Below are 15,390 nucleotides of genomic sequence, written 5' to 3' on the forward strand. Positions count from 1 at the left end.
CTTTCTCTTAAATCAGCATTATATTTCTCCTTGCTTCTTTCCCCACTGGTGAAATGTGTAGCGCTCTACCACAGAATTCACTCTAGGTGCAAAAATGTTCCTCAAAGCTGCCTCATATTTATCATCCACAAGAGGCAAAGCTTAGAAGATTCTCTGAGCTTTTGCTCCCAAGCAGTACATGAGCCATTTTGAGGAGAATTACCAATTTGCGTCCCCCCTGCCCCAGGAAAGAAGGGGTGAGTGAAAATCTATATCAGGAACAAGAGGGGGTATCAAATCAACCTTACCCAAATCAAGCTGAAATGTGAATTGAAAGATGTTGCAGGGGGAAAGGGGCCCACTGTGATTCAGGCCAGGAGGATGCAGACCCCAGGAGACCCCAGAGGACAACCTCTATCATATCCTCCCTACGGGTGGTAGGATACCAGCAGTACCTCTTATTTTTGGAGACTGCTGTAGAGGCAGAATGAGAGACCCCTACCAAGTAGGCAGTAGATCTAGCTCCAAGGATTGCTGCAGCCATCGCTGCCACTGCAGCAGCAACAGCAGTGGGAAGCACATTCCTTGGAGGCCAGAGGTGATCACCTCACCTCGCTTTGTATGGGGACTGGCCCTGGCATGAGCAATGCCATAAAGGTAAAAGGTAAAGGACCCCTGCATGGTTAAGTCAGTCAAAGGCGACTCTGGGTTTGCGGCGCTCATGTCGCTTTCAGGCCGAGGGAGCCGGTGTTTGTCCACAGACAGTGTTCCAGCTCATGTGGCCAGCAGGACTAAACTGCTTCTGGCGCAATGGGACACCGTGACGGAAACCAGAGTGCATGGAAACATCGTTTACCTTCCTGCTGTAGCGGCACCTATTTATCTACTTGCAGTTGTGTGCTTTCAAACTGCTAGGTTGGCAGGAGCTGGGACACAGCAATGGCAGCTCAGCCCGCCACAGCAACTCGAACCACTAACCTTCTGATTGGGAAGCCCAAAAGGCTTGGTGGTTTAGACCACAGCACCACCCATGTCCCCAATAAACAAGCACACAATCACTGATAGGTCTACCCGCCATTGTGAGGCTCAAAGCAATGAAGATGATGCCTCTACAGCTGTTGCCATTGGCTGTGGGTTTCTTGTGATGTCACAAAAGCCCTTGGCAACTGAGTGGATATAAAGGCAGGCCAAGGGGAAAGCCCTTTTCTATTTCCAGCAGGACACACCTGGCAACGGATGTGACATTCAGCACTGCCCAAGTTTCTTCCACTTGGAGGAGGCAAACTGGTGAATGGAAGGAGGCAATCCTCTGGCAGTGGGATGCTGGAAGTGATAATAAGGCAAGTTTGCTAGCCTGAAGGCTGCTGGTATCCATGGTTAGAAGCTGGTGGATGTCTCATGATGGACCTAACAGAAGCTGGCAGATATTGGTGGATGGAAGCCACAGACAGCTTTCCGGATCATGTGGCCAGCAGGACTAAACCACTTCTGGCGCAACGGGACACTGTGACAGAAACCAGAGTGCATGGAAATGCCATTTACCTTCCCGCTGCGGCTGTGCCTATTTATCTACTTGCACTGGCATGCTTTCGAACTGCTAGGTTGGCAGGAGCTGGGACACAGCAATGGGAGCTCACCCCGTCACGGGGATTTGAACCACCGACTTTCTGATCGGCAAACCCAAGAGGCTCAGTGGTTTAGACCACAGCGCCACCCGCATCCCAATGCACATATCTTTACCTATAGGCGTTCTTTCTCATGAATACCCAGCAAAAAGAGATCAAACATTCTTATCCATGAAGGAAATGGAATCATAGGCTCTTCCATGTGGGTTTCTTTAAACCAGTTTGTATACAGTGGTACCTCGGGTTAAGAACTTAATTCGTTCCAGAGGTCCATTCTTAACTTGAAGCTGTTCTTAACCTGAGGTACCACTTTAGGTAATGGGGCCTCCCGCTGCCACCGCGCCGCTGCTGCTCAATTTATGTTCTCATCCTGAAGCAAAGTTCTTAACCCGAGGTACTATTTCTGGGTTAGCGGAGTTTGTAACCTGAAGCGTCTGTAACCTGAAGCGTCTGTAACCCGAGGTACCACTGTATTGCTTAATGCCCAAATAGGTTACTTACAAACATGTAATGCTGAATGGATAAGACAGATGTATGTTAAGTGATTCGGTTAATTATATAAGAATTTTGATTTGGAAAACCGTTAAAATTATATACATTGAAATTCAACTGGGGGATACGAGGAAGTCACTTAACAGTTTTAATAAGGTAATGATTTATGTTTGTTTGTTTGTTTATTTGTTTGTGTGTTTATAATTTGTGAAAATCAATTTAAAAAATGGGAAACAAATAGCTTACTTACAGGTTTAAAAAATATGTAAGCCACTTACACAACACAAAACATGCAATATTTAAAAGGAGGACTAAAATCTAATTTAAATGACACAATGAGGGAAACAACAGACTCAGATCAAGAGAGGTCTCTTCCAAGCCGACAGAATGCCAATACAGATGGGGGCCTCTCGTATTTCATCTGGGAGTGTTTTGGAGGAAAGGTGGTGGTGATGGTAGCGTCAAAGGCAAAAGAGCCCTCCTCCCCATCTTTGTTGCCAAATTGTTGTACAGTAAGAATTTCCAAATGCCAGAGACAAAGGCTTAAAGCTTCATTATACCAGCAACTTACTCATTCACAGATCAGCGTGATTACTTATCATCATCCTACACACAAAACTGAATGCAAGCCCATGAAATGGTTGAGAATAACAGCCTCTGTATGGGCTGCTCTCCTTAGAACACATGTGGAAGTGGAAGTTCCGATTCCGTGGGGATTGCATTGTTTCTTATGTATTCTGTTACTTTGAACTGTGATCCTGTATGAGCTTCACTTATCCCAGTGACTCACAGCTCAGATTCACTGACTGCATTTCAAAGAGAGTAGTATCACTCCTGTTGCTGACAAATTATTCTATATGGTGCTGACTCAATAGGCCAGCTGACTAACAGAACATTCTAAGCGATGAGCCTGTTGTCAATCAGTGCAGATGCTCTGCTTTAATTGGTGTTTTCCTTGAATTGCTAACCTCCAGCTATGGAAAGCTGCCTCTTGTCTCCCATGTTTTTAAATGCTCCCTCTTCTTTCTTCCTCTCAGAAAGAAATTCATTGGAGTGGGTTGTGGCAGCAAATGAAGAACACAGTTTAAAATAGAAACCCATTGCATTTTCCCAGAAAATGTTCACAGAACAAGTTCGGAGGAAGTGGGACTACAGCACATGTCATGCAATATAGACCTGGGACTTTAATTCAGCTTTGTGGCAAGTCAATCTTTGCTGAGAGGTCAGAATAACATGACTTTGCCGGAGAGTTTTTGCACAATAAATTGAGTGCTCCTCCCATGGCACCAAAAGGCCAGGCACAGCTTTGCTCTTGAATCAAGGTCATAGGAGCCAAATCCATGGGGCCATGCGTGCTTGGGAACCCAAAAAATATAAAATTGTGGGGGGTGAGCACCCACAAACTCAATGAGCTCAGCCGGCAGGCAGCAGTGGCACTGCCTCCAAGAGAAAAGCAATTCAGCTCTGCCTTCCACAGCCAGGAAGCAAGACACCCTTTCTGGGGGTGTGGGCCTCAGACATGGAGGCAGAGTCTCTCTGCCTCCAAGTCTGAGCCCCTCCCCATGGAAAATAGTGTCTCACTGGCTGAGGAGAGGAGGAGTAATAAGATCATTAAGTTCGCAGATGATACAACGGTGGTTGGTTTAATCATGGCTGGAGAGGGGGAGGCGGCCTATAGGAAGGAAGTTGAGCAGGTGGGGGAGTGGTGCAGGAAAAACAACTTACTCCTTAACTTAAAGAAAAGAAAAGAGATTATTGTGGACTTTAGGAAATGTAAATTGAATATTCAGCCACTTCATTTATTATTGAGGGGAAGTGCATGGAACAGGTCTTGGTTTTCGATTTCTGGGAATGGAACTGAGAGATGACCTAACCTGGGGAGAAAACAGCAAAGACCTGATGAAGAGAGCACAGCAGAGGTTATATTTTCTGAGAATCCTCTGGAAAAACAATCTCTCAAAGGGCCTGTTGATGGCATTTTACCATTGTACTGTGGAGAGTGTATTAACTTATGGTCTGTGTGTGTGGTTTCGGAGCTGCACGGTCAGGGGGAAAACAATGCTGTCCAGGGTTGTAAAGACTGTGGAGAGAATAATTGGGTGCACTCTTCCCACCTTGGATCAAATCTATGCTTCCAAGTGCCATAAGAAAGCTGCAGAGATAGTGCAGGATAGTGTGCACCCCAGAAATGATCTCTTTCAGCTTCTGCCTTCTCGAAGAAGGTACAGGTTTATAAAGACTAGGACTAGCCGCCTGAGAAACAGTTTCTATCCAAATGTGATTTTAGTTTTAAACGCAGTGTAAGGAGTCTCTATGGGAGTATATTGTATTTAAAAATGGGGTATCAGAGTTTTTAGGGGGCTAACCAGGCTGGGATGGCTGGGATAGCAAGCTTGTTGGTTCTGAATGTCTTATGTAGATTTTTCAGTTTCATTGTTCTGTATGGGACAATGACAATAAAGATTATCGTATTGTGAAGAGGAGACACCACTGCCACCAGCCACAGCAACACAGATGTGCAACATCACATATACACGCCTGCACATAGTGCTTGTGATGTCACATTCAATATGTGCAAGCATGTGCGTGTGATGGCACACATCTGCATTATGGTGGCAGGCACCCACAACCTTGAGGGGGCAGTGGCACCCCTGGTCAAGGTTCACTGGTATTTCAAAGCATGGACCTCTACAGCTTGCACTAATGGTTGAAAAGATTCGTCTTCTGCCACACTGGACAATATCAGTATGGTATATGTAGGGTTGGGGAAGATATTAAATGTCAGTCAGCATTTAAAAATGCAACCTTCCGAATTCACTTCTAAAACAATTCAAGAACTGAAACACAGCCAAGCTTCTAAATTCACACTGCTCCGAATTTTTGAAATGCAATTTTCGAAATTCACACTGCTCCGAATTTTTGAAATGCAATTTTCCAGCCACATAATTCATGCAAAAATGCATGCACTAGGGAAAGTGTGAATAAAAATCAGGGTGGTCTGTTCTGTTTTGCTGTTGGCAGAATGGGAAGCTGCTCCCCCCGGAGTCATTTGGCTGCAGCAGTAGCAGATTCCAGGTTCCGGCAAGATCTCATGAAAAGGTTCGAAATTTCTTTGGGAAATTACTGTGTAAAAATGTGTATATAAGGCAAAATTGCATACAAACGTGTGTATCTGGGTAAATGCACACTAAAATGCTGATGTGTTTTCATAAGGACTTTTAAAAATCACAAACTGGTGGAAATGTGGAGAACGGGACTTAAAATCACACCAAAAAAATGTGATGGAGAAAAAACTCACAATTGATAGATTCACCCATCCCTATGTATATGTAGGCCTGTGCAATGACCTGCTGCTTACTCCGAGCAACAAGGAGTATTGGTGTGATACAGGGCAGACTTTCAAATTCTTAAGTTGGTTTGTGCCATTAACATGACATGGCAGTGTGGATCAGGGAACTCCAAACTTTCCAAGTATCTCTGCTGCCTTGGTTTTTCCAAAAAGCTAAACAGTACGCAGACCTTTTGTTTTCAGCTTTCCTTTTCTGAGAAATGAAATTAAGCTGATTGAGGTAGAGTACAATAGTCTGAGGAACAGTGGACTGGCCCCCTTCTGAAAATGTTTGCTGACCCTTGCCCCTGGACCTATTTGTTTAAATTTAGCAGGTTTCTTACCCAGGGGCACCCCCACCATATGTCCAGTTTTCAAACTTAGGGTCCTCCCCCCAAAAAGGAGAAGAAATGCACTTTTTATTTTCCCATCCTTGCATGAAAGCCACTTTCTGAAATGTGTCATGCTTCATCCTCTCAGAAGGGGCGACTATACCTGCAATTTGTATCAAAATCTGACAGCGCTTTTTAAAAGTTGGAGACTTTATCATTAAAAAAAACCAAAACACCCAGAATTTTAAAGGTTCCCTGTATGAAATCCCTTGGATGGAGCTGCCTGAAAGCTTAACCCACTTAGGAGGAGCTCGTATGCCTAGAAATTTCATCCACTTATGTGAAAAAGGGGGAAAGCTATATTTAGATTCCCTACTATAGTCAAGAGGGGGCAAAGCAGAGATTCAAGTTTCATAGAATCATAGAATCATAGAGTTGGAAGAGACCACAAGGGCCATCAAGTCCAACCCCCTGCCAAGCAGGAAACACCATCAGAGCACTCCTGACATATGGTTGTCAAGCCTCTGCTTAAAGACCTCCAAAGAAGGAGACTCCACCACACTCCTTGGCAGCAAATTCCACTGTCGAACAGCTCTTACTGTCAGGAAGTTCTTCCTAATGTTTAGGTGGAATCTTCTTTCTTGTAGTTTGGATCCATTGCTCCGTGTCCGCTTCTCTGGAGCAGCAGAAAACAACCTTTCTCCCTCCTCTATGTGACATCCTTTTATATATTTGAACATGGCTATCATATCACCCCTTAACCTCCTCTTCTCCAGGCTAAACATGCCCAGCTCCCTTAGCCATTCCTCATTTAGAGTTTAGAGCTATACAAGGGATAGAACTAGAATGATACAGAGTGACTCTAAAACCGTTCTGACTGCTTCCAGATACTGCAGGCACAAATGCAAGTTGTATGTTGGTGTGTATCCAGAGTGATGGGTTCCAGAATCAATGTTTGGAGTGACAACTCATTTCTCTATTCTAATAGTGCAAACCAGACCTGCCTCTGGCAGTTCTTTGGTTTTGGAGTGGGGTATCACAGTCACATCAAAAGTTTAGGCTATTATTGTTGTTGCTATTTATTATTATTATTATTATTAATAATAATAATAATAATAATAATAATAATAATTTATTGAAATTATATACTGTACTGCCCTATATCCAGGGGTCTCAGGGCGGTTCACAGAATAAAATCAAGATATAAAACAACAAAATACCTAATAAAAATAAAAACAACTCAATAGCCCCCCCCCCAAAAAAAACCACATTTTAAAAGGGCATGGGATGTAAATCCGATCAACCAAAGGCCTGTTTAAAAAGGAACATTTTTGCCTGGTGCCTAAAGGTGTATAACGAAGGCGCCAGGCAAACTTCACTGGGGAGAGCATCCCACAGATGGGGAGCCACTGCAGAGAAGGCCCTGTTCTCGTGTTGCCATCCTCAAGACCGCTCAAGGAGGGTGGGCACACGAAGGAGGGCCTCAGAAGATGATCTCGGGGTCCAGGTAGGTTCATGTGGAAAGAGGCGGTCCTTGAGGTATTGAGATTCTGAGCCGTTTAAGGTTTAAGTTGTGCAACACTGGCTTGAATGGAAATAAAACTAATATGTTAACTGTTTTCAGAGACTGAGGGACCTTAGTTAAATGCACCATTTCCTTCTGATATAAGCACTTCATAAGATTAAGGGAATCTGGACTGATTTATATGACCCTTATCATGAGTCACCAACTGGCATATTGCCTTGCACTTGGGAGTTACTGTATGGTGAAACCCTTCAGATGACAATTCCCCAACCCCCAAGATTTATATGCTACGTAAATATAATAAAACCTCAAAGCAATGAGGGTTTAGCATGCAGTCTATGATTATCTGCCTTCTTGTTTCTCCATTCCCAGGGAGCTGCCGAAACTCCAGAGAATTGCAAAGATCAAATGCATCTCCTGACAGCACAAGAGCAAATCATCTGAATTATTTTTGGTCCCTCACAGTAAAAGGGTGCTGCGTGAAACTAGGGGTCATTTTCTGAGGGCTGATCCCAGTTGTTTACATAGCTATTTTTCATTAGCCCTGATGTTCATTATGTCAAGGGTAAATTAATTGGTTTAGTTTTTCATCATTTAGGTCAACATGCAGGTCAAGGGAAAACCTTGACAGGGTCATCCTTTTTCAATAATTACAAGCCAAAATACTGTAGGGGTAAAACACAATAGAATTTAAGTGGGTGACTGCTATTTAGAAAAGACCATGCATTTACAGTTCACAGTATAGCAAGCACAGCTGGAGGAGACTCTTGAGAGTCCCATGGACTGCAAGAAGATCAAACCTCTCCATTTGAAGGAATCAGCCCTGAGTGCTCACTGGAAGGACAGATCCTGAAGCTGAGGCTCCAATACTTTGGCCACCTCATGAGAAGAGAAAACTCCCTGGAAAAGACCCTGATGCTGGGAAAGATGGAGGGCACAAGAAGAAGGGGACAACAGAGGATGAGATGGTTGGACAATTGGAAAAGCTCTCAGGCCCATGCTTCCTAGGCATTGGACAAGTGTGGATGAGTGATCCTGGAACATTTTTTTAAATAACAAACTGTGTTTTTACTTTGCCCCAGAACCACTTGAATGGTGTTTGTCTAGCCTCCAGGACCAGGCAATTTGTGAGGTTGTTCAGTTGTGCTCCAGCTTTCCAGGTAGAATAATTCTCTCTAAAGGTTACCACTAATTGCCTGGAGACGTCAGCTGTAAAATATTGTGCCTGCTTGCAGTCCTTTCCCATCAGATTTCTTTTCCCCTTTAGTGGTAAATGCTGTCTCAGAGAGAGAGAGAAATAAGTCCTTCTTGGAACTGCTCCTTTCTTCTTTTGACTGCCTTTCAGTAATCATAATTTGTATCCAGCCTCATAAAAGAGAACCTTGTGATTCTCAAAAGCTGTTGAGAACGGCAGCATTTAAGAGTCTCGGGCAGTGAGTACAGGAAATTGCAGCTGAGCTGAGCCAGGACAGTTCCTTGCCTTCTCTGACTGATGCAGCCGTTGCTAAGATCGGAAAAGCATGTTCTGCTGGACAGTCACTAAAATCCATCCTGGTTTGTTGATTGCTCTGGCTTAAATTCAGAGGGCTGCCTAAGTCATGACTGGTTTTGTTCCCGGCAGCACGAGAGAGAACTGGGTTCAAATCCAAAGCTAAGTGATCTCAGCCAAAACTACCCCAAAGGCTTGCTTAAAGCAAATGGCAGGCTGCATACATTCCCTTGGGCAGCTTTGAGAAAGGCCAGATAAAAAAATGTAATAAGAAGAAACCGTACCATATCCTTAAGGAGCAATTTTAATTTTTGAGGCATATAGACTCATAGAAACATAGAGTTGTAGAGTTGGAAGGGACTCTGAGGTCATCTAGTTCAACCCCTGCAATGCAGGATCTTGCCCAAAGTGGGGATTGAACCCATGACCCTCAGATTAAGTCTCCTGCTTTACTGACTGAGCTATCCCTGCTTAATATTTACATTGATAGCCTGTAATGTGTCTTTAACGTTGTACACCACCCAAGGATCCTTTGATAAAGGACGGTATAACATTGTATTATTATTATTATTATTATTGCAGGCTACCTCCCAACCTATGTTTTAAGGGTTTGCTGGAACATTTCAGCATTTATTATTAATAAAATTAAGCAGAATATAGAAACTGAAATACTGAGCAGTGTGATAGAAAATTTATACCACAAGATGACAATTTGCTGACTGCAGTATGGCCCGAAAGCCTTTCTCTGAAGATAGCAGAGGTTCATATAGTGATTCACAGGGTTCCCAGACCTCAAGTTACATTATTCAGGGCTTTATGACAAAAACATGAACATGATTCGGTAGGTAACAGGCAGCTAGTCTTTTTCTTTGGCGATCCCTCGTAGCCGAATAATATTGTCTTCCATAAACACGGTTTTAACAGTGAGTCCGTAAGTGACTGTGGAGGCCAATTCTGGATCCACACGTCCTTCTACAGTGGGGACAGAGGTTTCCGGCTGGTAGTTGATCATGGTGAGGGTTTGCCAAGCGTGCCTTCCTCTTAGCACGTTTCTCCATTTCGTCCTGAGTTCAAGCGTCTTCAAAGCCCACAACACCTTTGGTAAAGGCTGTTCTCCAATGGAGCGCTCGCAGGCCAGTGTTTCCCAGTTGTCAGTGTTTATACTACATTTTTTTAGATTTGCCCTGATAGAGTCTTTGAACCTCTTTTGTTGACCACCAGCATTACACTTTCCATTATAGAGTATGGAAAAGCGTAGTTGCTTTGGAAGCTAGTGCAGGTTTTTTTAGAACTCACAGCGCATTCAGACATGGGGATGATTGCATAAGTTTTCCTGGTTATAACGCTAGTGCTTCTGTCCTGGTTTTACACTGTCCTGGTTTTATCCGTTGTGTTGTTGAAAACAAGGCGACAAGGAGCCCACAGGCACCCTGGGCCCAAAGCAGCCCCTGAAACCTGGGGCCAGCCCTGACAGCTATCATTCTGCAGCTTTCATTTCACCACTGTTACATGTCCCCATTGGTGAGGATAAAAGTTTGCAGGCTCCTGTGTCTGCTGAGGGAGGAGGAACTCAAACCCCACATCAGCCAGGGCTCTATACTGTCTATACAATCGTCTTGGGTTCAGAACAAGCTGCTTCCAACAAGTTTAGAAATACAGCCATTTTGAAAAGAAAGCCAGAAAGGTCACAACATTGTGTGAGCATATGGCAAGAGGTGCGTCCCTCGTCATTAGCGACGTCACCAGAGAAGTCACGAGATGCCAGTGACACTTGAGAAACCACATTCTGCACAGCAATAATAGCAGCACTAAATGGGGGGGGGGGGAGAGAAGCATGTTTTTCCTTTTTACTAGATGCGACGGGTTGACTGTTCGGAAAATGCGATATCCCTGCAATGAAAGCACACCCTTGAGGGGAAGACACGTGGGGCGATTTCTCTGAATCTCTGCAGTTTACTTCACTAACTACGGCCTGTGCTCTGCTCATTTCCACATCTTGTGTGCAAAAAAACAAAACAGCTTTTCGGCGAGGCTTGTGCATGTTTACTGAGAAAAGCCACTGTAATATTAGCGGCACTGCATTTTACTAATTTATTTCGTTTCAATATGCAATCCGGTGCTTTCAGTAAAACACCGTGCAGCTGGACGTTCCCAATGCTCGTTAAATTGCCGCAATTTATTCAGTGTGCAATGTTGTTTGATCTCCCTGTTGAGCCTGAGAAAGGAATAAAAATGCTGGTGTACATTTTTATAGAGAGCTATCTCTAAGCAACCACGCGAAGGCTGCTGCCTCCTTTGCCAACTCTCTCCTTCAGATTGTGAGTAAGCACCTGGGTGCTCAGAGAACATGGTTTACTCATCATGCCAGCCGGGTTGCCTTTTGCCCCATGAGACGGCTGGCTCTCACAATCACCCACATCACCCCCCCCCCATTTTGTTCCCAAGCCACAAACCACTGCCTACCCTTTATTCCCGCCCCCCGGCATGTCTAATACCAAACTGACGGACAGACGGCTCATCAGCCTTCCCACAAGCAGCCCACTAATAAGCACTGGGAGATCTTGTTGAATTAATCATGGTCTGCATGTGGGTCAGAAATGCATTTTTGCAGCAACTGTGGCAGTGGGGGGAATCCTGACCACCACACAAGGTCAATTTAGCAGGTTTGCTGATGATTACTGGAACAGAATGATTTGAATGTATTCATGATAGAAGAAATACCCCCCCCCCCAATGAAGAATGTTTTAAAAACAATTATGTAAGCAGGCAACTTGATTTCGTTGGAGCTCTGCACATGCCCTGTGTTATGTACTGAGTTGAATAGGATCCAAAAGGCAGCAGTCTGATTGGTCCTAGAACCAGCGGCGTAGCGTGGGTTGTCAGCACCCGGGGCAAGGCAAGTAATTTGTGCCCCCTAACCCAGGGCAAGGCAAGTAATTTGTGCCCCCTAACCCGGGGCAAGGCAAGTAATTTGCGCCCCCTAACCCCTAACCTGCCGCCGCTGCCAGCTTCTTCTTGCTGCTGCCTGGGCTGGTCTGGTGTGGTTCTCTCCTGCGCTCAGCGCTGCGCTGGGCAGCCGCTGCATTGTCCCTCCCCCAGATAGTCCCTCTCTCTCTCTCCGCACCGCACGCCTGGCACCCACCCCCTCCACAGTGGGCGGCGACCCAGCGGCTCGGATCGGATTCGCACAGCCAGCACTGCAGTGAGAGAGAGTGAGTGAGCCAGGTAGGGGCAGAGAGCTGCGAGTGTGAGCGCGCCCCCCCAGATGTTGCGCCCGGTGTGGCCGGCCCCCCCTGCACCCCCCACGCTACGTCACTGCCTAGAACAATAGGATTCAGAATGCAGCAGTCTGATTGGTCTTAGAACAATAGGGTCCAGAATGCAGCAGTCTGATTGGTCGTAGAACAATGCAGCAGTATGATTAGTCCGCAGGAGCCACCCAATCCAACTCCAGGTGGAAGTGAATCCGCAACCTTTGGCCTACAGGAGAATCCCAGAATTAGCCAATCACGTGCGGCCCATTGTGTAAATATTGTATATAAAGCAGATATTTTGGGGGAACTTTCATTCCTCACTGCTATGAGCTGAATAAAGAGCATGAGATCCACTCTCGACTCCGAGTATATTTCACCCTGGAATTATGTGCCTGCTTTTTCTTTGTTCTGAGCAATGAGCGTGGTACTAAGAAGTCACCGTGGTTTCATTATTCCTTGAAGGAGAACTAGCTGAAAATGATTTACAGATGGTATCTAACTCCGGGTTGACTTGCTAAGATGTATAAGACTGAATCAGATAAATGTCGGAGATGCAATGAGACTGAGGGTACGTTCTATCATGTGTGGTGGACCTATAAAAGAGTAAAAGAGTATTGGGAAATAATCCATAATGAATTGGGGGGGGGGGAGAGTTTTTCTTCCAAAAAAAGCCAGAGTCCGTTTTGATGGGGATAACGCAGGTGGATATTTCAAGGTGTCAAAAAAAGGTTATTTATGTATGCCACTACTGTGGCCCGTGTTTTGTTAGCCCAAAAATGGAAATTGAGTGACGTCCAAACCAAAGAAGAATGGCAACTTAAACTGATGAAATATGTGCAGCTTGCGGACCTAACATATAGAATAAGACAACAAAAAGAACATACGTTTAAAGAAGACTGGAAAATATTTACTGAATATATGGAGGGAAATTGTGTTTATTTGAAAACGTGGGCAGCATTAAAATAAATTCAACCGTGTAAGTAAGTTTTGATGGATGTAATAATGGACTACTGAATGGTTTAGTTTATATAAAATATGCAGGGATTTATGTGTTGTAAAATGAACTATGGAAAGAGAAGAAGGGAAGTCATTGATACTTTCAGGTTGTTTAAATGAATATTCTAAAATGTAAAACAGGGAATTTAATAAAAGTGTATGCAATTTTTTACAATAGCTTTTCAATACTCTGGTTTCTCTTCAGATCATATAAATCTTTCGCCTTTTACAGAAGTGTCTTGTTTAAGACAGAAGTGAGGAACCTATGGCCTTGCAGGCCTTCCCATTTGGCCTATGATATGGTTAGGCCCAAACCACGCCCACCTGTCCATCACCTGATGTTATATGATGTCAGATGGGGTCAGGTAAACCCATAGGGCCAAAATCAATAGGAAGATTCAGCAGCATATTCTAAATGTGGTCCCAATTCTTCCATTCCAGCTGTTGGTAAAATTTGGTGCTATTTTAATTTGGCTCCTTTTCCTGTCACCCTCAACAGAAAGGAATATTGTTCCATTACCCCCATGGCTTGAATTCAAGTCAGGCAGTAAAGGAAGATTCCAGAGCACGCTTGGAAGTTTAATCATCTGTTGTCATGTGACTTTGGTGACTGACATGTTAGTGGTCCTGCCCAGCCTGCAAAGTGGGGAGATTTGAATCCTACCCCTGGTTTGCTTGAAAAATGACAAACGCCTGTCATTCCAGCAATATTTCCTTAAGTTACAGATTCCAATAATGAATGGCAGGGTCCAATTTCTGCACAACGTCGATCACAATCGCCCTTCCCCATACCACACATAGAAGTCTTATTGCCTAAACATTTGCAGTTCTCCATAGTTCAAAATTTGGCAACATCCTCCCGCAGTAATTGAAATGTCAACACATTTGCTGAAATAACTGTCTCACCATTCTTTTTCATGCTTGAATGTTTAAAAACGAAAAAAACCCTGCAATTCCAAGAATGTACAATATGTGTTGGTTTTTTTAATAAAAAAAGCAGTATGGCTCAGCGCTAGTTCTGCACAAAGGCTTCTCTTCGTCACAATATTCACATATTCCTTATAAGTCCATTCTACTAAAAACTCATGTTCTGTTCAGTGGGAACCCCAGGAATTGGCAGGCAGCGCTTTAGGAAACTCCATGCTCAAAGATGGTCTGATTCTTGGCCGCTTTCTCCCCTAGAACTCATATGACATGCACATGTGGGTTACGCCACTAGTTGCTTTTCCACCTGCTCTGAATTATAGCTTATTAATTGTTGCTGGTATGAGTTTGGGCTCAGGGTGAAGTCAAGCTGTAAATTGCAAGCAGTGCCTCGCTGTGTGGGTTGGGCAGGGGAAACAGAACGCGAACCCCCATTTCTGTTCCCTGAATTGGTCTTGCACTTTTGGGGGGGGGTTGACAATAATTTTTATTCATTTTCAGTTACAATAATCCAGTGGCAGCCTCATTATAGCAATGTCAAATTATAATACAATTACTCATCCCAATCATTCAGATGCCAAATTGTATAATTTAGGTGGCCTCCCGTGTGCTAGAATTGATGGTTTGATGATTTGCTTTGCTTCCGCGTTCCAAAATCTTATTCATCTCAGTTACATTCCATTCAAAATAGCAATGCCTTATACAAGAACTGCAATATTAACGACATCCATTCGCCTTGGCACATTAAATGATTTATGAACCTAGAGGTGAAGCATTCAAACTATATCCTTATTCCTCCTGTGTGTGATGACTATTCTGTCTATTGGTCTTGCAGTTAATTACCATATTTTTCGCTCTATAAGACTCACTTTTTCCCTCCTAAAAAGTAAGGGGGAATGTGTGTGCGTCTTATGGAGCGAATGCAGGCTGCGCAGCTATCCCAGAAGCCAGAACAGCAAGAAGGATTGCTGCTTTCACTGCGCAGCGATCCCTCTTGCTGTTCTGGCTTCTGAGATTCAGAATTTTTTTTTTCTTGTTTTCCTCTTCCAAAAACTAGGTGTGTCTTATGGTCTGGTGCGTCTTATAGAGCGAAAAATACGGTAGGCTGTGGTGGTATTATGAAGGTAAGAATACCAAAAGAACCCTGCTAGATCAGATCAAGGCTCTATCTACTTCAATATCTTGTTTCCCCTGACGGCTGGTCTATGGGAAGCCTATGAGCTTATGCCTGTGGAAAGCCCATCAGCAGGCCATTTATTTGAGAGCCAGTGTGGTGTAGTGGTTAAGAGCGGTGGACTCGTAATCTGGGGAACCGGGTTTGCGTCTCCGCTCCTCCACATGCAGCTGCTGGGTGACCTTGGGCCAGTCACACTTCTCTGAAGTCTCTCAGCCTCACTCACCTCCCAGAGTGTTTGTTGTGGGGGAGGAAGGGAAAGGAGAATGTTA

This window comes from Podarcis pityusensis (assembly GCF_964106645.2).
Source record: "Podarcis pityusensis genome assembly, chromosome: 11".
Lineage (NCBI taxonomy): Eukaryota > Metazoa > Chordata > Lepidosauria > Squamata > Lacertidae > Podarcis > Podarcis pityusensis.